General features: G+C 45.8%; 22 non-coding genes across 22 annotated transcripts; 11 read left to right on the plus strand and 11 right to left on the minus strand.

Annotated features, from left to right (window-relative positions):
- Positions 1-724: 724 nt before the first annotated feature.
- On the plus strand, positions 725-842 carry TRNAL-CAA (transfer RNA leucine (anticodon CAA)). The gene is made up of 2 exons: positions 725-762; positions 798-842. It is a non-coding gene; the product is annotated as a tRNA-Leu (tRNA).
- A 462-nt stretch (positions 843-1304) lies between these two features.
- TRNAW-CCA (transfer RNA tryptophan (anticodon CCA)) lies at positions 1305-1376 on the minus strand. Its single transcript has one exon. It is a non-coding gene; the product is annotated as a tRNA-Trp (tRNA).
- A 1045-nt stretch (positions 1377-2421) lies between these two features.
- Positions 2422-2539, plus strand: TRNAL-CAA (transfer RNA leucine (anticodon CAA)). Its single transcript has 2 exons — positions 2422-2459; positions 2495-2539. It is a non-coding gene; the product is annotated as a tRNA-Leu (tRNA).
- A 961-nt stretch (positions 2540-3500) lies between these two features.
- TRNAW-CCA (transfer RNA tryptophan (anticodon CCA)) lies at positions 3501-3572 on the minus strand. The gene has a single exon. It is a non-coding gene; the product is annotated as a tRNA-Trp (tRNA).
- A 1045-nt stretch (positions 3573-4617) lies between these two features.
- On the plus strand, positions 4618-4735 carry TRNAL-CAA (transfer RNA leucine (anticodon CAA)). Its single transcript has 2 exons — positions 4618-4655; positions 4701-4735. It is a non-coding gene; the product is annotated as a tRNA-Leu (tRNA).
- A 459-nt stretch (positions 4736-5194) lies between these two features.
- Positions 5195-5266, minus strand: TRNAW-CCA (transfer RNA tryptophan (anticodon CCA)). Its single transcript has one exon. It is a non-coding gene; the product is annotated as a tRNA-Trp (tRNA).
- Positions 5267-6316: 1050 nt separating this feature from the next.
- TRNAL-CAA (transfer RNA leucine (anticodon CAA)) lies at positions 6317-6434 on the plus strand. Its single transcript has 2 exons — positions 6317-6354; positions 6390-6434. It is a non-coding gene; the product is annotated as a tRNA-Leu (tRNA).
- A 463-nt stretch (positions 6435-6897) lies between these two features.
- Positions 6898-6969, minus strand: TRNAW-CCA (transfer RNA tryptophan (anticodon CCA)). Its single transcript has one exon. It is a non-coding gene; the product is annotated as a tRNA-Trp (tRNA).
- A 1046-nt stretch (positions 6970-8015) lies between these two features.
- TRNAL-CAA (transfer RNA leucine (anticodon CAA)) lies at positions 8016-8133 on the plus strand. Its single transcript has 2 exons — positions 8016-8053; positions 8089-8133. It is a non-coding gene; the product is annotated as a tRNA-Leu (tRNA).
- Positions 8134-10242: 2109 nt separating this feature from the next.
- On the minus strand, positions 10243-10314 carry TRNAW-CCA (transfer RNA tryptophan (anticodon CCA)). Its single transcript has one exon. It is a non-coding gene; the product is annotated as a tRNA-Trp (tRNA).
- Positions 10315-11363: 1049 nt separating this feature from the next.
- On the plus strand, positions 11364-11481 carry TRNAL-CAA (transfer RNA leucine (anticodon CAA)). The gene is made up of 2 exons: positions 11364-11401; positions 11437-11481. It is a non-coding gene; the product is annotated as a tRNA-Leu (tRNA).
- Positions 11482-12444: 963 nt separating this feature from the next.
- Positions 12445-12516, minus strand: TRNAW-CCA (transfer RNA tryptophan (anticodon CCA)). The gene has a single exon. It is a non-coding gene; the product is annotated as a tRNA-Trp (tRNA).
- A 1050-nt stretch (positions 12517-13566) lies between these two features.
- TRNAL-CAA (transfer RNA leucine (anticodon CAA)) lies at positions 13567-13684 on the plus strand. Its single transcript has 2 exons — positions 13567-13604; positions 13640-13684. It is a non-coding gene; the product is annotated as a tRNA-Leu (tRNA).
- Positions 13685-14135: 451 nt separating this feature from the next.
- On the minus strand, positions 14136-14207 carry TRNAW-CCA (transfer RNA tryptophan (anticodon CCA)). The gene has a single exon. It is a non-coding gene; the product is annotated as a tRNA-Trp (tRNA).
- Positions 14208-15253: 1046 nt separating this feature from the next.
- TRNAL-CAA (transfer RNA leucine (anticodon CAA)) lies at positions 15254-15371 on the plus strand. Its single transcript has 2 exons — positions 15254-15291; positions 15337-15371. It is a non-coding gene; the product is annotated as a tRNA-Leu (tRNA).
- A 961-nt stretch (positions 15372-16332) lies between these two features.
- On the minus strand, positions 16333-16404 carry TRNAW-CCA (transfer RNA tryptophan (anticodon CCA)). The gene has a single exon. It is a non-coding gene; the product is annotated as a tRNA-Trp (tRNA).
- A 1045-nt stretch (positions 16405-17449) lies between these two features.
- TRNAL-CAA (transfer RNA leucine (anticodon CAA)) lies at positions 17450-17567 on the plus strand. The gene is made up of 2 exons: positions 17450-17487; positions 17533-17567. It is a non-coding gene; the product is annotated as a tRNA-Leu (tRNA).
- Positions 17568-18026: 459 nt separating this feature from the next.
- TRNAW-CCA (transfer RNA tryptophan (anticodon CCA)) lies at positions 18027-18098 on the minus strand. Its single transcript has one exon. It is a non-coding gene; the product is annotated as a tRNA-Trp (tRNA).
- Positions 18099-19140: 1042 nt separating this feature from the next.
- On the plus strand, positions 19141-19258 carry TRNAL-CAA (transfer RNA leucine (anticodon CAA)). The gene is made up of 2 exons: positions 19141-19178; positions 19214-19258. It is a non-coding gene; the product is annotated as a tRNA-Leu (tRNA).
- Positions 19259-19717: 459 nt separating this feature from the next.
- On the minus strand, positions 19718-19789 carry TRNAW-CCA (transfer RNA tryptophan (anticodon CCA)). Its single transcript has one exon. It is a non-coding gene; the product is annotated as a tRNA-Trp (tRNA).
- Positions 19790-20834: 1045 nt separating this feature from the next.
- TRNAL-CAA (transfer RNA leucine (anticodon CAA)) lies at positions 20835-20952 on the plus strand. The gene is made up of 2 exons: positions 20835-20872; positions 20908-20952. It is a non-coding gene; the product is annotated as a tRNA-Leu (tRNA).
- Positions 20953-21410: 458 nt separating this feature from the next.
- On the minus strand, positions 21411-21482 carry TRNAW-CCA (transfer RNA tryptophan (anticodon CCA)). Its single transcript has one exon. It is a non-coding gene; the product is annotated as a tRNA-Trp (tRNA).
- Positions 21483-24725: the final 3243 nt, after the last annotated feature.

Here is a 24725-nt window from a genome sequence, read left to right on the forward strand (position 1 = left end):
ACAACTTCAGAAGCTGCTTGAACTATATCCCCGTCTTCCTGGAAGTGATACTTATCTGGAGTGTTACCTACGAGATACACAAGGCCTGGAAATACAACACTCTAAACTTGTCCTCGAGATACTTCCGACAAGCGCCGCTAGAGTTCTCTTTACTATTCTGTCTATGCACTTTTTTTCTTTTTTATCTAATCTGCTTACACCCCAGGGTTGGTTTTTCCCTCGAACTCATCAAGCGCTCTCACCTCTACCACCTCAAGGGCAGTGTTCTGGAGCTTCAGACATTTTGTCGGAGGATTCAACTGGGGAGGATGGTCAGTACCTCGCGCAGGCGTCCTCACCTGCTGTGTTGATGTGGGATTAGAAGATTAGAAGGGATAGAGGGAAGGAAACGGTCGTGGCCTTAAGTTAGGTACCATGCCGGCATTTGCCTCGAGGAGAAGGGGGACAATCCTGGAAAACCACTTCCACATGGCTGAGGTGGGAATCGAACACACCTCTACTTAGTTGACCACCCGGGGCTGAGTGGACCCCGTTCCAGCCCTCGTAATATTTTTCAAATTTCGTAGCAGAGCCGGGAATCCAAGCCGGACCTCTGGGGGTGCCAGCTAATCACACTATCAACTACACCGCAGAGGAGGACCACTACAGTCACAAAAGCGAGTAAAGGAGACTCTGGATACTGAAGGTAAATTTATGGCCTCCTCCATTGAGCATACGGCTCCGTGTCAGGATGGCCGAGCGGTCTATGCCGCCAGACTCAAGGGAATACCTTGGCTGTATGACGCAGGTCCGAAGAATTCTGGTCCTCTCTGAGGGCGTGGGTTCGAAACCCACTCCTGACAATGTTTTCCTTTTTTGTACTGGTCGATAGCTAAACTTACATTTCCATATTAATCTGGGACTGGAAATACAGACTCTATATTATTGTCATCTGGTGTGTGATGTTAATAGGATTTGTTAGACACTGTTTACGTGTAAATAGTAGGCCTAAGGGGGGAATGTGTAGGGGAATAGACACTGTTCCCGCGAAGGTTTTGAGCAACAATACTAGACTAGCCGCACTAGTTCATTGAATTTCCTCCAAATGTGCGTAAATTACATTTGGAACGATGCCGCAGATCAGTTACACTATGCATCTACATCTTTAGAGAAAACACGCCACCACCTTCTCGGAAGAATAACTCATTTAGGATTGTAGAACATGACTATTATTATATCATAGAATTCTCTCCCCTCCTTTAGCGTATATCTACTTTCAGAGATCTATGAATATGATACACCAATAAACACTTACAAAAGTTCCTTGACCCCGACGTGATTCGAACATGCAACCTTCTGATCTGGAGTCAGACGCGCTACCGTTGCGCCACGGAGTCACGGATATTTCTCAACCGTCTACCAGGTATTAGACCTGGCACTCATAAAAACAAGCGTTTTATTATTAACAGTTCGGAGACACAACTGTTATACCACGAAACGAAATAATTACAAGGAAACAACCGTTGCAGTGCCGCTCTGCCACCAATCAAGTGACGTTTCATTCTGTTCGCGACAGTAGCTTCCATGACACTGGACTTATCATCAATTCAAACGTGTTTTCTGGGCACAATACCAGAAATTTACATCCCCAATGACCCAATACGCCGCTGTAATGTCCCCAGATTTTAAACTGATCAGTATTGTTAACACTCGCCACTATTAACAACTTCAGAATCAGCTTGAACTATATCCGCGGCTACCTGGAAGTAATTCTTATCTGGAGCGTTGCCTACGAGATACAAAAGGCCTGGAAATACAGCACTCTAAACTTATCCTCGAGATAAATCCGACAAGCGCCGCTATAGTTCTCTTTACTATTCTGTCTATGCACATTTTTCTTTCTCATCTAATCTGCTTACCCTCCAGGGTTGGTTTTTCTCTCGGACTCAGCAAGCGCTCTCACCTCTACCACCTAAAGGGCAGTGTTCTGGAGCTTCAGACATTGGTTCGGAGGATTCAACTGGGGAGGATGGTCAGTTCCCCGCGCAGGCGTCCTCACCTGCTGTGTTGATGGGGGATTGGAAGATTAGAAGGGGTAGAGGGAAGGAAACGGTCGTGGCCTTAATTTATGTACCATGCCGGCATTTTCTTCGAGGAGAAGGGGGACAATCCTGGAAAACCCCTTCCAGATGGCTGAGGTGGGAATCGAACACTCCTCTACTTAGTTGACCACCCGGGGCTGAGTGGACCCCGTTCCAGCCTTCGACACACTTTTCAAATTTAGTAGCAGAGCCAGGAATCCAACCCGGGCTTCGGGGGTGGCTGCTAATCACACTATCCACTGCACCGCAGAGGAGGACCACTACAGTCACAAAAGCGAGTAAAGGAGACTCTGGATACTGAAGGTAAATTTATGGCCTCCCCCATTGTGCTGACGAGTGTGTCAGGATGTCCGAGCGGTCTAAGGCGCCAGACTCAAGGGAACACCTCGCCTGTACGACGCAGGGCAGAAGAATTCTGGTCTTCTCTGAGGGCGTGGGTTCGAATCCCACTCCTGAAAAAAAATTTCCTTCATTGGTACTGGTCGATAGCTAAACTCTACATTTCCATATTAATCTGGGACTGGAAATACAACCTATTATATTGTCATCCGGTGTGTGATGTTAATTGAATTTGTTAGACACTGTTTACGTGTAAATAGTAAGGGGGGAATGTGTAGGGGAATAGTCACTGTTCCCGCGAAGGTTTTGAGCAACAATACTAGACTAGCCGCACTAGTTCATTGAATTTCCTCCAAATGTGCGTAAATTACATTTGGAACGATGTCGCAGATCAGTTGCACTATGCATCTATATCTTTACAGAAAATACGCCACCATCTTCTCGGAAGAATAACTCATTTAGGATTGTAGAACAGGACTATTATTATCATCATCGTCATCATCATCATCATTTTACCCTCCAGGTTCGGCTCTTCCCTCGGACTCAGCGAGGGATCCCACCTGTACCGCCTCAAGGGCAGTCTCCTGGAGCTTCAGACTCTTGGTCGGGGGATACAACTGTGGAGTATGACCAGTACCTCGCCCAGGCGGTCTCACCTGCTATGGTGAACAGGGGCCTTGTAGGGGGATGGGAAGATTGGAAGGGATAGGCAAGGACGAGGGAAGGAAGTGGCCGTGGCCTTAAGTGAGGTACCATCCCGGCATTCGCCTGGAGGTGAACTGGGAAACCACGGAAAACCACTTCAAGGATGGCTGAGGAGGGAATCGAACAAACCTCTACTCAGTTGACCTCCCGAGGCTGAGTGGACCCCGTTCCAGCCCTCGTACCACTTTTCAAATTTCGTGGCAGAGCCGGGAATCGAACCCAGACCTCCGGGGGTGGCAGCTAATCACGCTAACCACTACACCACAGAGGCGGCGACTATTATTATATCATAGAATTCTCTCCCCTCCTTTAGCGTATATATACTCTCAGAGATCCACGGATATGATACACCAATAAACACTTACAAAAGTTCCTTGACCCCGACGTGATTCGAACACGCAACCTTCTGATCTGGAGTCAGACGCGCTACCGTTGCGCCACGGAGTCACGGATGTTTATCAACCGTCTACAAGGTATTGGACCTGGCACTCATAAAAACAAGCGTTTTATTATTAACAGTTCGGAGACACAACTGTTGTACCACGAAACGAAATAATTACAAGGAAACAACCGTTGCAGTGCCGCTCTGCCACCCATCAAGTGACGTTTCATTCTGTTCGCGACTGTAGCTTCCATGACACTGGACTTATCATCAATTCAAAGGAGTTTTCTGGGCACAATACCAGAAATTTTACATCCCCACGGACCCAATACGCCTCTGTAATGTCCCCAGATTTTAAGCTGATCAGTATTGTTATCACTCGCTACAATTAACAACTTCAGAAGCTGCTTGAACTATATCCGCGGCTTCCTGGAAGTAATTCTTATCTGGAGCGTTGCCTACGAGATACAAAAGGCCTGGAAATACAGCACTCTAAACTTGTCCTCGAGATACTTCCTACAAGCGCCGCTAGAGTTCTCTTTACTATTCTGTCTATGCACTTTTTTCTTTCTCATCTAATCTGCTTACCCTCCAGGGTTGGTTTTTCCCTCGGACTCAGCAAGCGCTCTCACCTCTACCACCTCAAGGGCAGTGTTCTGGAGCTTCAGACATTGGGTTGGAGGATTCAACAGCGGAGGATGGTCAGTAACTCGCGCAGGCGTCCTCACCTGCTGTGTTGATGTGGGATTGGAAGTTAGAAGGGATAGAGGGAAGGAAACGGTCGTGGCCTTAAGTTAGCTACCATGCCGGCATTTGCCTCGAGGAGAAGGGGGACAATCCTGGAAAACCACTTCCAGATGGCTGAGGTGGGAATCGAACACACCTCTACTTAGTTGACCACCCGGGGCTGAGTGGACCCCGTTCCAGCCCTCGTAACACTTTTCAAATTTAGTAGCAGAGCCAGGAATCCAACCCGGGCCTCGGGGGTGGCTGCTAATCACACTATCCACTGCACCACAGAGGAGGACCACTAAAGTCACAAAAGCGAGTAAAGGAGACTCTGGATACTGAAGGTAAATTTATGGCCTCCCCCATTGTGCTGACGAGTGTGTCAGGATGGCCGAGCGGTCTAAGGCGCCAGACTCAAGGGAATACCTTGCCTGTACGACGCAGTTCGGAAGAATTTTCGTCCTCTCTGATGTCGTGGGTTCGAATCCCACTCCTGACAAAATTTTTCCTTCATTGGTACTGGTCGATAGCTAAACTCTACATTTCCATAGTAATCTGGGACTGGAAATACAACCTCTATTATATTGTCATCCGGTGTGTGATGTTAATAGGATTTGTTAGACACTGTTTACGTGTGAATAGTAAGGGGGGAATGTGTAGGGGAATAGACACTGTTCCCGCGAAGGTTTTGAGCAACAATACTAGACTAGCCGCACTAGTTCATTGAATTTCCTCCAAATGTGCGTAAATTACATTTGGAACGATGCCACAGATCAGTTACACTATGCATCTACATCTTTAGAGAAAACACGCCACCACCTTCTCGGAAGAATAACTCATTTAGGATTGTAGAACAGGACTATTATTATATCATAGAATTCTCTCCCCTCCTTTAGCGTATATCTACTTTCAGAGATCTACGGATATGATACACCAATAAACACTTACAAAAGTTCCTTGACCCCGACGTGATTCGAACACGCAACCTTCTGATCTGGAGTCAGACGCGCTACCGTTGCGCCACGGAGTCACGGATGCTTCTCAACCGCCTACCAGGTATTAGACCTGGCACTCATAAAAACAAGCGTTTTATTATTAACAGTTCGGAGACACAACTGTTGTACCACGAAACGAAATAATTACAAGGAAACAACCGTTGCAGTGCCGCTCTGCCACCAATCAAGTGACGTTTCATTCTGTTCGCGACTGTAGCTTCCATGACACTGGACTTATCATCAATTCAAAGGAGTTTTCTGGGCACAATACCAGAAATTTTACATCCCCACGGACCCAATACGCCGCTGTAATGTCCCCAGATTTTAAGCTGATCAGTATTGTTAACACTCGCTATTATTAACAAATTCAGAAGCTGCTAGAACTATATCCACGTCTTCCTGGAAGTGATACTTATCTGGAGCGTTGCCTACGAGATACACAAGGCCTGGAAATATAACACTCTAAACTTGTCCTCGAGATACTTCCGACAAGCACCGCTAGAGTTCTCTTTACTATTCTGTCTATGCACTTTTTTCTTTCTCATTTAATCTGCTTACACTCCAGGGTTGGTTATTCTCTCGAACTCATCAAACGCTCTCACCTCTACCGCCTCAAGGGCAGTGTTCTGGAGCTTCAGACATTGGGTAGTAGGATTCAACTGGGTAGGACGGTCAGTACCTCGCGCAGGCGTCCTCACCTGCTGTGTTGGTGGGGGATTGGAAGATTAGAAGGGATAGAGGGAAGGAAGCGGTCGTGGCCTTAAGTTAGGTACCATGCCGGCATTTGCCTGGAGGAGAAGTGGGAAAATCCTGGAAAACCACTTCCAGGATGGCTGAGGTGGGAATCGAACACACCTGTACTTAGTTGACAACCCGGGGATGAGTGGACCCCGTTCCAGGCCTCGTAACACTTTTCAAATTTCGTAGCAGAGCCGGGAATACTACCCGGACCTCTGGGGGTGCCAGCTAATCACACTATCAACTACACCGCAGAGGAGGACCACTACAGTCACAAAAGCGAGTAAAGGAGACTCTGGATACTGAAGGTAAATTTATGGCCTCCTCCATTGAGCAGACGGCTCCGTGTCAGGATGGCCGAGCGGTCTAAGCCGCCAGACTCAAGGGAATACCTTGGCTGTATGTCGCAGGTCCGAAGAATTCTGGTCCTCTCTGAGGGCGTGGGTTCGAATCCCACTCCTGACAATATTTTCCTTTTTTTGTACTGGTCGATAGCTAAACTTACATTTCCATATTAATCTGGGACTGGAAATACAGACTCTATTTTATTGTCATCTGGTGTGTGATGTTAATAGGATTTGTTAGACACTGTGTACGTGTAAATAGTAGGCCTAAGGGGGGAATGTGTAGGGGAATAGACACTGTTCCCGCGAAGGTTTTGAGCAGGAATACTAGACTAGACGCACTAGTTCATTGAATTTCCTCCAAATGTGCGTAAATTACATTTGGAACGATGTCGAAGATCAGTTACACTATGCATCTACATCTTTACAGAAAATACGCCACCATCTTCTCGGAAGAATAACTCATTTATGATTGTAGAACAGGACTATTATTATATCATAGAATTCTCTCCCCTCCTTTCCCGTATATCTGCTTTCAGATATTTATGAATATGATACACCAATAAACACTTACAAAAGTTCCTTGACCCCGACGTGATTCGAACACGCAACCTTCTGATCTGGAGTCAGACGCGCTACCGTTGCGCCACGGAGTCACGGATGTTTCTCAACCGCGTACCAGGTATTAGACCTGGCACTCATAAAAACAAGCGTTTTATTATTAACAGTTCGGAGACACAGCTGTTGTACCACGAAACGAAATAATTACAAGGAAACAACCGTTGCAGTGCCGCTCTGCCACCCATCAAGTGACGTTTCATTCTGTTCGCGACAATAGCTTCCATGACACTGGACTTATCATCAATTCAAACGTTTTTTCTGGGCACAATACCAGATATTTTAAATCCCCACGGACCCAATATGCCGCTGTAATGTCCCCAGATTTTAAGCTGATCAGTATTGTTATCACTCGCTACTATTAACAACTTCAGAAGCTGCTTGAACTATATCCGCGTCTTCCTGGAAGTGATACTTATCTGGAGCGTTGCCTACGAGATACACAAGGCCTGGATATACAGCACTCTATACTTGTCCTCGAAATACTTCCGACAAGCGCCGCTAGATTTCTCTTTATTATTCTGTCTATGCACTTTTTTCTTTCTCATCTAATCTGCTTACCCTCCAGGGTTGGTTTTTCCCTCGGACTCAGCAAGCGCTCTCACCTCTACCACCTCAAGGGCAGTGTTCTGGAGCTTCAGACAATTTGTCGGAGGATTCAACTGGGGAGGATGGTCAGTACCTCGCGCAGGCGTCCTCACCTGCTGTGTTGATGTGGGATTGGAAGATTAGAAGGGATAGAGGGAAGGAAACGGTCGTGACCTTAAGTTAGGTACCATGCCGGCATTTGCCTCGAGGAGAAGGGGGACAATCCTGGAAAACCACTTCCAGATGGCTGAGGTGGGAATCGAACACACCTCTACTTAGTTGACCACCCGGGGCTGAGTGGACCCCGTTCCAGCCCTCGTAACACTTTTCAAATTTAGTAGCAGAGCCAGGAATCCAACCCGGGCTTCGGGGGTGGCTGCTAATCACACTATCCACTGCACCGCAGAGGAGGACCACTACAGTCACAAAAGCGAGTAAAGGAGACTCTGGATACTGAAGGTAAATTTATGGCCTCCCCCATTGTGCTGACGAGTGTGTCAGGATGGCCGAGCGGTCTAAGGCGCCAGACTCAAGGGAATACCTCGCCTGTACGACGCAGGTCAGAAGAATTCTGGTCCTCTCTGAGGGCGTGGGTTCGAATCCCACTCCTGACAAAATTTTTCCTTCATTGGTACTGGTCGATAGCTAAACTCTACATTTCCATATTAATCTGGGACTGGAAATACAACCTCTATTATATTGTCATCCGGTGTGTGATGTTAATAGGATTTGTTAGACACTGTTTACGTGTAAATAGTAAGGAGGGATGTGTAGGGGAATAGTCACTGTTCCCGCGAAGGTTTTGAGCAACAATACTAGACTAGCCGCACTAGTTCATTGAATTTCCTCCAAATGTGCGTAAATTACATTTGGAACGATGTCGCAGATCAGTTGCACTATGCATCTATATCTTTACAGAAAATACGCCACCATCTTCTCGGAAGAATAACTCATTTAGGATTGTAGAACAGGACTATTATTATATCATAGAATTCTCTCCCCTCCTTTAGCGTATATCTACTTTCAGAGATCTACGGATATGATACCCCTTTCGCTCCCTGCACTCACAATTGTGAGTGTGGATTTAACACTGCCTAGATACGAATTTATTTTGTTGACTTCGTTCACTCCGCTCTCACATGAAAGTGAGGGTTGTGGTTTATGCGAAACCACTGCAGTCTGGCGGTAAACCTCAGATTCAAAGTTGAAAACAAGGAGTCTCGTTGCTAACTCTGTGACAAGATGGCACAACGAGGTAATTATGTTTCTATTTTAGTCAATTTGTACTTCTAATTATTATATCGTTATAAATTATTAACTTAATACTATCTAGAATTAAATTATATATATTTGTTTCCAATCTAAAAGTGTTTGGGGTATTCAATTCATCTATGAATTATGCACTCACGTTCGTGAGTGTTGGGAGTGTACGTGTACCCCTCAGCTTTGAGGTTAAGTTCGTCAGACATGCATTTATTGCTATTAAAGTAGCTTTAGCTACCTGTCTATTGTTCCTATTACTAATTACAGAGTCGAATCGTATTTTTACTTGCTCACAGTATATTTTCACGTAGTTGTAACTGTTTTAATTTACATTACAGTCTGTACTATCTATCCCTAATTTTAAGAAAAATGTACTTCAAGGTCTCTTGTAGCTTTTCAGATAAACTACGGGCACTAGAAAACCTCCTAGATTACCCAGGGGCTATTCAAGTTTAATTAGACACGTCAGATATTGAGGGATTTGATGGCAGTGATGACCAGTCAGCATGGCAACCAGAACCTTGTGCAGATGGTTCTAGTTCAGAATCTGAATAGAAGTGCCAGTGAACCCGGTTCCTTCGCCAAGTGTCTCATGGTCTATGAAAACATTTAAATGTAAACCTGGTCCTGAATTTATTTCTATACACGGAGGAAATCCAGTTTGGGTGAGTAAAATTTAGGGATTGCAAGTTTATTGGGAAGGTACCAGAAGAGATGATGGACCTGCTAGTGTTCCGGTTGGCCATTGGAGAGTACATTCTAGGTGGACCCAAGAGAAAAAGGTATGACGATTTCAATGAGCAGAATGGGAAACTTTCTCCCCCACAAGAAATACCTGCAGGTGTGTCCGGAAAAGACAAATGAATTGATGGTTTTGAAAATTATCCGGTTGTAGATAATTTGAAGACGCAACTATATTGCACACTTCATGGCTGCCAACGGAGATCTCACACACGATGAATGAAATGCAATGTTTACCTCTTTTTAAATAAATACAATAATTGTTTCCATTTGTTACGTACAGTGAAGTAGAAATTCCATTATGAAGACAAATCCTAAAGTGACATTTACCCTGCTGTAATCAATACTTTTGTTGTTATAATTTGTTATATTTCTGGTTACAAACTATTAAAAATTTACTTTAATTAAGGATATGATGGCAAAAATTGATTTTTCATTCACGAAACACATTTTAGGATGACAAATGCAAGATCTCAACCATCCTCATTGCCTTAGTAAATCTGATACTCACAATTGTGAGGGTCATGGTTTACTACTGACCCTCACAATTGTGAGGGGTCAAAAAATACCCCTAGTGGCGTTTGTAAATGGGGAAAATTTAATTTTTGGTAATATTTAGACCATAATCACTTAGGAAATGGCAATTACGCACCCATATTCTCTTAGTATATGTATCGGGAGTGAAAGGGATATACCAATAAACACTTACAAAAGCTCCCTGACCCCGACGTGATTCGAACACGCAACCTTCTGATCTGGAGTCAGACGCGCTACCGTTGCGCCACGGAGTCACGGATGTTTCTCAACCGTCTACGAGGTATTAGAGCTGGCACTCATAAAAACAAGCGTTTTATTATTAACAGTTCGGAAACGCAACTGTTGTACCACGAAACGAAATAATTACAAGGAAACAACCGTTGCAGTGCCGCTCTGCCACCCATCAAGTGACGTTTCATTCTGTTCGCGACAGTAGCTTCCATGACACTGGACTTATCATCAATTCAAACGAGTTTTCTGGGCACAATACCAGGAATTTTACACCCCCACGGACCCAATACGCCGCTGTAATGTCCCCAGATTTTAAGCTGATCAGTATTGTTATCACTCGCTACTATTAACAACTTTAGAGGCAGCTTGAACTATATCCGCGGCTACCTGGAAGTAATTCTTATCTGGAGCGTTGCCTACGAGATACAAAGGCCTGGAAATACAACACTCTAAACTTGTCCTCGAGATACTTCCGACAAGCGCCGCTAGAGTTCTCTTTACTATTCTGTCTATGCACTTTTTTTCTTTTCTATGTAATCTGCTTACACTCCAGGGTTGGTTTTTCCCTCGAACTCATCAAGCGCTCTCACCTCTACCGCCTCAAGGGCAGTGTTCTGGAGCTTCAGACATTGGGTAGTAGGATTCAACTGGGTAGGACGGTCAGTACCTCGCGCAGGCGTCCTCAGCTGCTGTGTTTGTGGGGGATTGGAAGATTAGGAGGGATAGAGGGAAGGAAACGGTCGTGGCCTTAAGTTAGGTACCATGCCGGCATTTGCCTCGAGGAGAAGGGGGACAATCCTGGAAAACCACTTCCGGGATGGCTGAGGTCGGAATCGAACCCACCTCTAAGTAGTTGACCTCCCGGGGCTGAGTGGACCCCGTTCCAGCCTTCGTAACACTTTTCAAATTTAGTAGCAGAGCCAGGAATCCAACCCGGTCCTCGGGGGTTGCTGCTAATCACACTATCCACTGCACCGCAGAGGAGGACCACTACAGTCACAAAAGCGAGTCAAGGAGACTCTGGATACTGAAGGAAAATTTATGGCCTCCTCCATTGAGCAGACGGCTCCGTGTCAGGATGGCGGAGCGGTCTAAGGCGCCAGACTCAAGGGAATACCTTGCCTGTACGACGCAGGTCCGAAGAATTCTGGTCCTCTCTGAGGGCGTGGGTTCGAATCCCACTCCTGACAAAATTTTTACTTCATTGGTACTGGTCGATAGCTAAACTCTACATTTCCATATTAATCTGGGACTGGAAATACAACCTCTATTATATTGTCATCCGCTGTGTGATGTTAATAGGATTTGTTAGACACTGTTTACGTGTGAATAGTAAGGGGGGAATGTGTAGGGGAATAGACACTGTTCCCGCGAAAGTTTTGAGCAACAATACTAGACTAGCCGCACTAGTTCATTGAATTTCCTCCAAATGTGCGTAAATTACATTTGGAACGATGTCGCAGATCAGTTGCACTATGCATCTATATCTTTACAGAAAATACGCCACCATGTTCTCGGAAGAATAACTCATTTAGAATTGTAGAACAGGACTATTATTATATCATAGAATTCTCTCCCCTCCTTTAGCGTATATATCATCATCATCATCATCATCATCTGTTTACCCTCCAGGTTCGGCTTTTCCCTCGGACTCAGCGAGGGATCCCACCTCTACCGCCCCAAGGGCAGTGTCCTGGAGTTTCAGACTCTCGGTCGGGGGATACAACTGGGGAGTATGACCAGTACCTCGCCCAGGCGGCCTCACCTGCTCTGGTGAACAAGGGCCTTGGAGGGGGATGGGAAGATTGGAAGGGATAGGCAAGGATGAGGGAAGGAAGCGGCCGTGGCCTTAAGTTAGGTACCATCCCGGCATTCGCCTGGAGGTGAAGTGGGAAACCACGGAAAACCACTTCGAGGATGGCTGAGGTGGGAATCGAACCCACCTCTACTCAGTTGACCTCCCGAGGCTGAGTGGACCCCGTTCCAGCCCACGTACCACTTTTCAAATTTTGTGGCAGAGCCGGGAATCGAACCCGGACCTCCGGGGGTGGCAGCTAATCACGCTAACCACTACACCACAGAGGCGGCTAGCGTATATATACTTTCAGATATCTACGGATATGATACACCAATAAACACTTACAAAAGTTCCTTGACCCCGACGTGATTCGAACACGCAACCTTCTGATCTGGAGTCAGACGCGCTACCGTTGCACCACGGAGTCACGGATGTTTCTCAACCGTCTACCTGGTATTAGACCTGGCACTCATAAAAACAAGCGTTTTATTATTAGCAGTTATGAAACGCAACTGTTGTACCACGAAACGAAATAATTACAAGGAAACAACCGTTGCAGTGCCGCTCTGCGACCCATCAAGTGACGTTTCATTCTGTTCGCGACAGTAGCTTCCATGACACTGGACTTATCATCAATTCAAACGAGTTTTCTGGGCACAATACCAGAAATTTTACACCCCCACGGACCCAATACGCCGCTGTAATGTCCCCAGATTTTAAGCTGATCAGTATTGTTATCACTCGCTACTATTAACAACTTCAGAAGCAGCTTGAACTATATCCGCGGCTACCTGGAAGTAATTCTTATCTGGAGCGTTGCCCACGAGATACACAACGCCTGGAAATACAACACTCTAAACATGTCCTCGAGATACTTCCGACAAGCGCCGCTACAGTTCTCTTTACTATTCTGTCTATGCACATTTTTTCTTTTTTATCTAATCTGCTTACACTCCAGGGTTGGTTTTTCCCTCGAACTCATCAAGCGCTCTCACCTCTACCGCCTCAAGGGCAGTGTTCTGGAGCTTCAGACATTATGTAGTAGGATTCAACTGGGTAGGACGGTCAGTACCTCGCGCAGGCGTCCTCAGCTGCTGTGTTTGTGGGGGATTGGAAGATTAGGAGGGATAGAGGGAAGGAAACGGTCGTGGCCTTAAGTTAGGTACCATGCCGGCATTTGCCTCGAGGAGAAGCGGGACAATCCTGGAAAACCACTTCCACATGGCTGAGGTGGTAATCGAACACACCTCTACTTAGTTGACCACCCGGGGCTGAGTGGACCCCGTTCCAGCCCTCGTAACATTTTTCAAATTTAGTAGCAGAGCCGGGAATCCAACCCGGACCTCTGGGGGTGCCAGCTAATCACACTATCAACTACACCGCAGAGGAGGACCACTAGAGTCACAAAGGCGAGTCAAGGAGACTCTGGATACTGAAGGAAAATTTATGGCCTCCTCCATTGAGCAGACGGCTCCGTGTCAGGATGGCCGAGCGGTCTAAGGCGCCAGACTCAAGGGAATACCTTGCCTGTACGACGCAGGTCCGAGGAATTCTGGTCCTCTCTGAGGGCGTGGGTTCGAATCCCACTCATGACAAAATTTTTCCTTCATTGGTACTGGTCGATAGCTAAACTCTACATTTCCATATTAATCTGGGACTGGAAATACAACCTCTATTATATTGTCATCAGATGTGTGATGTTAATAGGATTTGTTAGACACTGTTTACGTGTAAATAGTAAGGGGTGAATGTGTTGGGGAATAGACACTGTCCTCGCGAAAGCTTTGAGTAACTATACTAGACTAGCCGCACTAGTTCATTGAATTTCCTCCAAATGTGCGTAAATTACATTTGGAACGATGTCGCAGATCAGTTACACTATGCATCTACAGAAAACACGCCACCATCTTCTCGGAAGAATAACTCATTTAGGATTGTAGAACAGGACTATTATTATATCATAGAATTCTCTCCCCTCCTTTAGCGTATATCTACTTTCAGAGATCTACGGATATGATACACCAAAAAACACTTACAACAGTTCCTTGACCCCGACGTGATTCGAACACGCAACCTTCTGATCTGGAGTCAGACGCGCTACCGTTGCGCCACGGAGTCGCGGATATTTCTCAACCGTCTACTAGGTATTATACCTGGCACTCATCAAAACTAGAGTTTTATTATTAACAGTTCGGAGACACAACTGTTGTACCACGAAACGAAATAATTACAAGGAAACAACCGTTGCAGTGCCGCTCTGCCACCCATCAAGTGACGTTTCATTCTGTTCGCGACAGTAGCTTCCATGACACTGGACTTATCATCAATTCAAACGAGTTTTCTGGGCACAATACCAGAAATTTTACACCCCCACGGACCCAATACGCCGCTGTAATGTCCCCAGATTTTAAGCTGATCAGTATTGTTATCACTCGCCACTATTAACAACTTCAGAAGCAGCTTGAACTATATCCGCGGCTACCTGGAAGTAATTCTTATCTGGAGCGTTGCCTACGAGATACAAAAGGCCTGGAAATACAGCACTCTAAACTTATCCTCGAGATAATTCCGACAAGCGCCGCTATAGTTCTCTTTACTATTCTGTCTATGCACATTTTTCTTTCTCATCTAATCTGCTTACCCTCCAGGGTTGTTTTTTCTCTCGGACTCAGCAAGCGCTCTCACCTCTACCACGTAAAGGGCAGTGTTCTGGAGCTTCAGACATTGGTTCGGAGGATTCAACTGGGGAGGATGGTCAGTACCTCGCGCAGGCGTCCTCACCTGCTGTGTTGATGGGGGATTGGAAGATTAGAAGGGATAGATGGAAGGAAACGGTCGTGGCCTTAAGTTAGGTACCATGCCGGCATTTGTCTCGAGGAGAAGGGGGACAATCCTGGAAAACCACTTCCAGATGGCTGAGGTGGGAATCGAACACACCTCTACTTAGTTGACCACCCGGGGCTGAGTGGACCCCGTTCCAGCCCTCGTAACACTTTTCAAATTTAGTAGCAGAGCCAGGAATCCAACCCGGGCTTCGGGGGTGGCTGCTAATCACACTATCCACTGCACCGCAGAGGAGGACCACTACAGTCACAAAAGCGAGTAAAGGAGACTCTGGATACTGAAGGTAAATTTATGGCCTCCCCCATTGAGCTGACGAGTGTGTCAGGATGGCCGAGCGGTCTAAGGCGCCAGACTCAAGGGAATACCTTGCCTGTACGACGCAGGTCCGAAGAATTCTGGTCCTATCTGAGGGCGTGGGTTCGAATCCCACTCCTGAAAAAATTTTTCCTTCATTGGTACTGGTCGATAGCTAAACTCTACATTTCCATATTAATCTGGGGCGGGAAATACAACCTATTATATTGTCATCCGGTGTGTGATGTTAATTGGATTTGTTAGACACTGTTTACGTGTAAATAGTAAGGGGGGAATGTGTAGGGGAATAGTCACTGTTCCCGCGAAGGTTTTGAGCAACAATACTAGACTAGCCGCACTAGTTCATTGAATTTCCTCCAAATGTGCGTAAATTACATTTGGAACGATGTCGCAGATCAGTTGCACTATGCATCTATATCTTTACAGAAAATACGCCACCATCTTCTCGGAAGAATAACTCATTTAGGATTGTAGAACAGGACTATTATTATCATCATCGTCATCATCATCATCATTTTACCCTCCAGGTTCGGCTCTTCCCTCGGACTCAGCGAGGGATCCCACCTGTACCGCCTCAAGGGCAGTCTCCTGGAGCTTCAGACTCTTGGTCGGGGGATACAACTGTGGAGTATGACCAGTACCTCGCCCAGGCGGTCTCACCTGCTATGGTGAACAGGGGCCGTGTAGGGGGATGGGAAGATTGGAAGGGATAGGCAAGGACGAGGGAAGGAAGTGGCCGTGGCCTTAAGTGAGGTACCATCCCGGCATTCGCCTGGAGGTGAACTGGGAAACCACGGAAAACCACTTCAAGGATGGCTGAGGAGGGAATCGAACAAACCTCTACTCAGTTGACCTCCCGAGGCTGAGTGGACCCCGTTCCAGCCCTCGTACCACTTTTCAAATTTCGTGGCAGAGCCGGGAATCGAACCCAGACCTCCGGGGGTGGCAGCTAATCACGCTAACCACTACACCACAGAGGCGGCGACTATTATTATATCATAGAATTCTCTCCCCTCCTTTAGCGTATATATACTCTCAGAGATCCACGGATATGATACACCAATAAACACTTACAAAAGTTCCTTGACCCCGACGTGATTCGAACACGCAACCTTCTGATCTGGAGTCAGACGCGCTACCGTTGCGCCACGGAGTCACGGATGTTTATCAACCGTCTACAAGGTATTGGACCTGGCACTCATAAAAACAAGCGTTTTATTATTAACAGTTCGGAGACACAACTGTTGTACCACGAAACGAAATAATTACAAGGAAACAACCGTTGCAGTGCCGCTCTGCCACCCATCAAGTGACGTTTCATTCTGTTCGCGACTGTAGCTTCCATGACACTGGACTTATCATCAATTCAAAGGAGTTTTCTGGGCACAATACCAGAAATTTTACATCCCCACGGACCCAATACGCCTCTGTAATGTCCCCAGATTTTAAGCTGATCAGTATTGTTATCACTCGCTACAATTAACAACTTCAGAAGCTGCTTGAACTATATCCGCGGCTTCCTGGAAGTAATTCTTATCTGGAGCGTTGCCTACGAGATACAAAAGGCCTGGAAATACAGCACTCTAAACTTGTCCTCGAGATACTTCCTGCAAGCGCCGCTAGAGTTCTCTTTACTATTCTGTCTATGCACTTTTTTCTTTCTCATCTAATCTGCTTACCCTCCAGGGTTGGTTTTTCCCTCGGACTCAGCAAGCGCTCTCACCTCTACCACCTCAAGGGCAGTGTTCTGGAGCTTCAGACATTGGGTTGGAGGATTCAACAGCGGAGGATGGTCAGTAACTCGCGCAGGCGTCCTCACCTGCTGTGTTGATGTGGGATTGGAAGTTAGAAGGGATAGAGGGAAGGAAACGGTCGTGGCCTTAAGTTAGCTACCATGCCGGCATTTGCCTCGAGGAGAAGGGGGACAATCCTGGAAAACCACTTCCAGATGGCTGAGGTGGGAATCGAACACACCTCTACTTAGTTGACCACCCGGGGCTGAGTGGACCCCGTTCCAGCCCTCGTAACACTTTTCAAATTTAGTAGCAGAGCCAGGAATCCAACCCGGGCCTCGGGGGTGGCTGCTAATCACACTATCCACTGCACCACAGAGGAGGACCACTAAAGTCACAAAAGCGAGTAAAGGAGACTCTGGATACTGAAGGTAAATTTATGGCCTCCCCCATTGAGCTGACGAGTGTGTCAGGATGGCCGAGCGGTCTAAGGCGCCAGACTCAAGGGAATACCTTGCCTGTACGACGCAGTTCGGAAGAATTTTCGTCCTCTCTGAGGTCGTGGGTTCGAATCCCACTCCTGACAAAAATTTTCCTTCATTGGTACTGGTCGATAGCTAAACTCTACATTTCCATAGTAATCTGGGACTGGAAATACAACCTCTATTATATTGTCATCCGGTGTGTGATGTTAATAGGATTTGTTAGACACTGTTTACGTGTGAATAGTAAGGGGGGAATGTGTAGGGGAATAGACACTGTTCCCGCGAAGGTTTTGAGCAACAATACTAGACTAGCCGCACTAGTTCATTGAATTTCCTCCAAATGTGCGTAAATTACATTTGGAACGATGCCACAGATCAGTTACACTATGCATCTACATCTTTAGAGAAAACACGCCACCACCTTCTCGGAAGAATAACTCATTTAGGATTGTAGAACAGGACTATTATTATATCATAGAATTATCTCCCCTCCTTTAGCGTATATCTACTTTCAGAGATCTACGGATATGATACACCAATAAACACTTACAAAAGTTCCTTGATCCCGACTTGATTCGAACACGCAACCTTCTGATCTGGAGTCAGACGCGCTACCGTTGCGCCACGGAGTCACGGATATTTCTCAACCGCGTACCAGGTATTAGAGCTGGCACTCATCAAAACAAGCGTTTTATTATTAACAGTTCGGAGACACAACTGTTGTACCACGAAACAAAATAATTACAAGGAAACAACCGTTGCAGTGCCGCTCTGCGACCCATCAAGTGACGTTTCATTCTGTTCGCGACTGTAGCTTCCATGACACTGGAATTATCATCAATTCAAACGAGTTTTCTGGGCACAATACCAGAAATTTTACATCCCCACGGACCCAATACGCCGCTGTAATGTCCCCAGATTTTAAGCTGATTATTGTTATCACTCGCTACTATTAACAACTTCAGAACAGCTTGAACTATATCCGCGGCTTCCTGGAAGTAGTTCTTATCTGGAGCGTTGCCTACGACATACAAAAGGCCTGGTAATACAGCACTCTAAACTTGTTATCGAGATAATTCCGACAAGCGCCGCTAGAGTTCTCTTTACTATTCCGTCTATGCACTTTTTTCTTTCTCATCTAATCCGCTTACCCTCCAGGGTTGGTTTTTCCCTCGGACTCAGCAAGCGCTCTCACCTCTACCACCTCAAGGGCAGTGTTCTGGAGCTTCAGACAATTTGTCGGAGGATTCAACTGGGGAGGATGGTCAGTACCTCGCGCAGGCGTCCTCACCTGCTATGTTGATGTGGGATTGGAAGATTAGAAGGGATAGAGGGAAGGAAACGGTCGTGACCTTAAGTTAGGTACCATGCCGGCATTTGCCTCGAGGAGAAGGGGGACAATCCTGGAAAACCACTTCCAGATGGCTGAGGTGGGAATCGAACACACCTCTACTTAGTTGACCACCCGGGGCTGAGTGGACCCCGTTCCAGCCCTCGTAACACTTTTCAAATTTAGTAGCAGAGCCAGGAATCCAACCCGGGCTTCGGGGGTGGCTGCTAATCACACTATCCACTGCACCGCAGAGGAGGACCACTACAGTCACAAAAGCGAGTAAAGGAGACTCTGGATACTGAAGGTAAATGTATGGCCTCCCCCATTGTGCTGTCGAGTGTGTCAGGATGGCCGAGCGGTCTAAGGCGCCAGACTCAAGGGAATACCTCGCCTGTACGACGCAGGTCAGAAGAATTCTGGTCCTCTCTGAGGGCGTGGGTTCGAATCCCACTCCTGACAAAAATTTTCCTTCATTGGTACTGGTCGATAGCTAAACTCTACATTTCCATATTAATCTGGGACTGGAAATACAACCTCTATTATATTGTCATCCGGTGTGTGATGTTAATAGGATTTGTTAGACACTGTTTACGTGTAAATAGTAAGGGGGGAATGTGTAGGGGAATAGTCACTGTTCCCGCGATGGTTTTGAGCAACAATACTAGACTAGCCGCACTAGTTCATTGAATTTCCTCCAAATGTGCGTAAATTACATTTGGAACGATGGCGCAGATCAGTTGCACTATGCATCTATATCTTTACAGAAAATACGCCACCATCTTCTCGGAAGAATAACTCATTTAGGATTGTAGAACAGGACTATTATTATATCATAGAATTCTCTCCCCTCCTTTAGCGTATATCTACTTTCAGAGATCTACGGATATGATACACCAATAAACACTTACAAAAGTTCCTTGACCCCGACGTGATTCGAACACGCAACCTTCTGATCTGGAGTCACACGCGCTACCGTTGCGCCACGGAGTCACGGATGTTTCTCAACCGCCTACCAGGTATTAGACCTGGCACTCATAAAAACAAGCGTTTTATTATTAACAGTTCGGAGACACAACTGTTGTACCACGAAACGAAATAATAACAAGGAAACAACGGTTGCAGTGCCGCTCTGCCACCAATCAAGTGACGTTTCATTCTGTTCGCGACAGTAGCTTCCATGACACTGGACTTATCATCAATTCAAACGAGTTTTCTGGGCACAATACCAGAAATTTTACATCCCCACGGACCCAATACGCCGCTGTAATGTCCCCAGATTTTAAGCTGATCAGTATTGTTATCACTCGCTACTATTAACAACTTCAGAACAGCTTGAACTATATCCGCGGCTTCCTGGAAGTAGTTCTTATCTGGAGCGTTGCCTACGAGATACAAAAGGCCTGGTAATACAGCACTCTAAACTTGTTCTCGAGATAATTCCGACAAGCGCCGCTAGAGTTCTCTTTACTATTCTGTCTATGCACTTTTTTCTTTCTCATCTAATCTGCTTACCCTCCAGGGTTGGTTTTTCCCTCGGACTCAGCAAGCGCTCTCACCTCTACCACCTCAAGGGCAGTGTTCTGGAGCTTCAGACAATTTGTCGGAGGATTCAACTGGGGAGGATGGTCAGTACCTCGCGCAGGCGTCCTCACCTGCTGTGTTGATGTGGGATTGGAAGATTAGAAGGGATAGAGGGAAGGAAACGGTCGTGACCTTAAGTTAGGTACCATGCCGGCATTTGCCTCGAGGAGAAGGGGGACAATCCTGGAAAACCACTTCCAGATGGCTGAGGTGGGAATCGAACACACCTCTACTTAGTTGACCACCCGGGGCTGAGTGGACCCCGTTCCAGCCCTCGTAACACTTTTCAAATTTAGTAGCAGAGCCAGGAATCCAACCCGGGCTTCGGGGGTGGCTGCTAATCACACTATCCACTGCAACGCAGAGGAGGACCACTACAGTCACAAAAGCGAGTAAAGGAGACTCTGGATTCTGAAGGTAAATTTATGGCCTCACCCATTGTGCGGACGAGTGTGTCAGGATGGCCGAGCGGTCTAAGGCGCCAGACTCAAGGGAATACCTCGCCTGTACGACGCAGGTCAGAAGAATTCTGGTCCTCTCTGAGGGCGTGGGTTCGAATCCCACTCCTGACAAAATTTTTCCTTCATTGGTACTGGTCGATAGCTAAACTCTACATTTCCATATTAATCTGGGACTGGAAATACAACCTCTATTATATTGTCATCCGGTGTGTGATGTTAATAGGATTTGTAAGACACTGTTTACGTGTAAATAGTAAGGGGGAATGTTTAGGCGAATAGACACTGTTCCCGCGAAGGTTTTGAGCAGGAATACTAGACTAGACGCACTAGTTCATTGAATTTCCTCCAAATGTGCATAAATTACATTTGGAACGATGTCGAAGATCAGTTACACTATGCATCTACATCTTTACAGAAAATACGCCACCATCTTCTCGGAAGAATAACTCATTTATGATTGTAGAACAGGACTATTATTATATCATAGAATTCTCTCCCCTCCTTTCGCGTATATCTGCTTTCATAGATTTATGAATATGATACACCAATGAACACTTACAAAAGTTCCTTGACCCCGACGTGATTCGAACACGCAACCTTCTGATCTGGAGTCAGACGCGCTACCGTTGCGCCACGGAGTCACGGATGCTTCTCAACCGCCTACCAGGTATTAGACCTGGCACTCATAAAAACAAGCGTTTTATTATTAACAGTTCGGAGACACAACTGTTGTACCACGAAACGAAATAATTACAAGGAAACAACCGTTGCAGTGCCGCTCTGCCACCAATCAAGTGACGTTTCATTCTGTTCGCGACTGTAGCTTCCATGACACTGGACTTATCATCAATTCAAACGTGTTTTCTGGGCACCATAGCAGAAACTTACATCCCCAAAGACCCAATACGCCGCTGCAATGTGCCCAGATTGTAAGCTGATCAGTATTGTTAACACTAGCTATTCATTGACAACTTCAGAAGCTGCTTGAACTATATCCCCGTCTTCCTGGAAGTGATGCTTATCTGGAGTGTTGCCTACGAGATACACAAGACCTGGAAATACAACACTCTAAACTTGTCCTCGAGATACTTCCGACAAGCGCCGCTAGAGTTCTCTTTACTATTCTGTCTATGCACTTTTTTTCTTTTTTATCTAATCTGCTTACACCCCAGGGTTGGTTTTTCCCTCGAACTCATCAAGCGCTCTCACCTCTACCACCTCAAGGGAAGTGTTCTGGAGCTTCAGACATTTTGTCGGAGGATTCAACTGGGGAGGATGGTCAGTACCTCGCGCAGCCGTCCTCACCTGCTGTGTTGATGTGGGATTGGAAGATTAGAAGGGATAGAGGGAAGGAAACGGTCGTGGCCTTAAGTTAGGTACCATGCCGGCATTTGCCTCGAGGAGAAGGGGGACAATCCTGGAAAACCACTTCCAGATGGCTGAGGTGGGAATCGAACACACCTCTACTTAGTTGACCACCCGGGGCTGAGTGGACCCCGTTCCAGCCTTCGTAACTGTACCGGGCGGTACACCTCTACACCGTTTATTTAAAAGTTGCGCCAGTTGAAACTCCTCTTCTGGAGGAAGGTTGAACTTTATCTATTCTATTAATTCTCTACTTTCTCAGAAGATGTCACCACGTGGAAAATTTTGAGTTTTTGAACTGTGTCACTTTTGATGTGTTTTTGTTTCGCTTGAAGTAAGAAGTGTGAACTTTCTCTTCTAGAGGACACTACTGAAGAATTACAATAGTGCAACCTAGTGCAAAATCAAAGAACTATTTTGTTGGAGAAATTTTTATTTCAAGAGTTTGTTCTTTGTTAAATTTCTTTCTGTCATGGTTTAAGTTGGCTGTATACCCCTCTTTTTCCCCTTATTTTGGATCTAGCCAATCCCGAATTTCTTTAATTAATTTTCCACCAACAATGTGTTTCTTCTTCCTCTATGTAGGGGTTTCTTTTCCCTAGCCAATAAAAACCTTAAGGGAGGGTGTTTTATTTCCCCTAACGCCTAGAATCTTCCGCGAGAGGATATAAACTGCTGATTTTAGGGTCTCCGGGCCACTTCTGTTCCATCTTTCAGTGTATTAAGTACATAGCAGGAGGCGGGAAGCGCCTCTTTCTTCTTCAGCCGTTCAACACCAGGTAATGGTCTTTTAATAACTTCTTTTCTTGCTAGGTCGGCAGTTTAACACTCGCGGCGGGTTCGAAGCATTTCCATCATGTAACCTTTTCCTAAAATGTAATTACTCTTTTCATCTTTTTCTTGTAAAGCTACATATTGGGATAGAGAGTGCTAACCCTCTCGGGCTCCCCCTCACATTTGTTTTGAGGTGAACTTATTTTCTCAAACTATTCTTCGTTTATGTAATGTAAAGTGTTCTTCTCTAAGTCACCTCTGTAGTATGGGATTAGCCCTTGCGTTAGTGGCCCAGAGCCAGATTAGGTTTTAAAAACAAAGTGTATTAGGAGTGCAAGTTCGCCTCCTCTCAAATTGTTATTTTAGAGGTCATGTAATCAACCTTCTTTTCATGTAATAGACCTCCGTAGTTTGGGTATTTTACCCCTGTAAATACGTCCTTAGAGGACAGCTTGAAGGTAGAGTTTGGTGTGGCCTTTGAGAGGCTTAAATTTTAAGAGCGGATCGCTCTTTTGAAAATGGAGTGTCATATGCCTCGTGGAGGCTTTTCTGTGTAATTCGGCGCCAGGGGCTCCTAGGGATGAATGGGGTTTTCTGCCCCGTTGTTAAAATTTGTATATCGGAAAGTTGGGCTAGTTGCTCAAAAATTGTGAACTCAGGGCTCGAAGCCCAAACTCTGTAATCCCTGTAATTGTACATTTCAAATTGTGTTTCGGCTACTAAGTACCCGTTCTTTGTTATTACTTAATTTTGAAAAGAAAATATAACCTGGTTAAATTTTACTTAGTTTCTCTTCCGTAGCTTGAGACCCGTTCACGCCCGCACCTTCTTTCTCCTCTACCTACCACTAAAACACGGTAACAAGTGGTAGCAGAGCGTGGTTGAATGGGTCTCAATTTAGCCCCTTTTGACGGCTAAACATTGCTTTGATTCGAACTCTAACAATTTTCTCAGTTGCTGGAATTTTTTGAGTTTTTCAAAATTGTTCTGTCATCATGCCCGGCCCTCGCGATGTTCTCCTCCTTAACTATTTGCGCAAAGAGGAGTTGATATACGAGTTAACTATCAGAAATGTGCAATCTGGAGGCACGGTTGCAATCGACACAAACAAACTTAGAGAGTCCCTTGATTTGCCCATTTCCATCCCCAATTTGGGAGAGAAAGAAATTGATGACTCTCTTTCCACGATCGTCGAAAATATTACTGGGCTAGCATCTGTAGTTAGCTTTTTTGATGAAAACGATCCGTCTCCTAATCAAATCAAGCGTGTGCAAGGCAGGCTGTATCACTTTGCAAATAGAGTTAATGATCTATTGTCTCTAAAGGTGAATGACGTTCAGAGGAAGCAAGCTAATACGCTCCTTGAAACTATTTCTGAATTGTCTAATAAGGTCACTCAATTGCTAACCGGCGAAGCTCCTCCCAAAACTGATCAACCCGCCACGGTGAATGTAGGTAACGAGGAAGAGCCTCCTCAGGGAGAAGTCAATAGGATAACCGTTGCTGCTCAAACTATCTCTGCCCCATCGAACAACGAATCTGAACGCCGTGCGTCATTGAGTAACATCCGCTCTGAATTAACTTCTTTGCCCTTGAAACCTTTAACGACTATGCCACCTGGGTTCAGCAGCTTGCCTCATCCATTGGCAATGTTGCTTAGAGGTATCTCTAAGTTTTCCGTCAACACCACCAGTGACGTAATTTCATTTTTAAGATTTCTAGTGGAATTTCAGGATCATGCCCTT

Source organism: Anabrus simplex, chromosome 3 (assembly GCF_040414725.1).
Source record: "Anabrus simplex isolate iqAnaSimp1 chromosome 3, ASM4041472v1, whole genome shotgun sequence".
Lineage (NCBI taxonomy): Eukaryota > Metazoa > Arthropoda > Insecta > Orthoptera > Tettigoniidae > Anabrus > Anabrus simplex.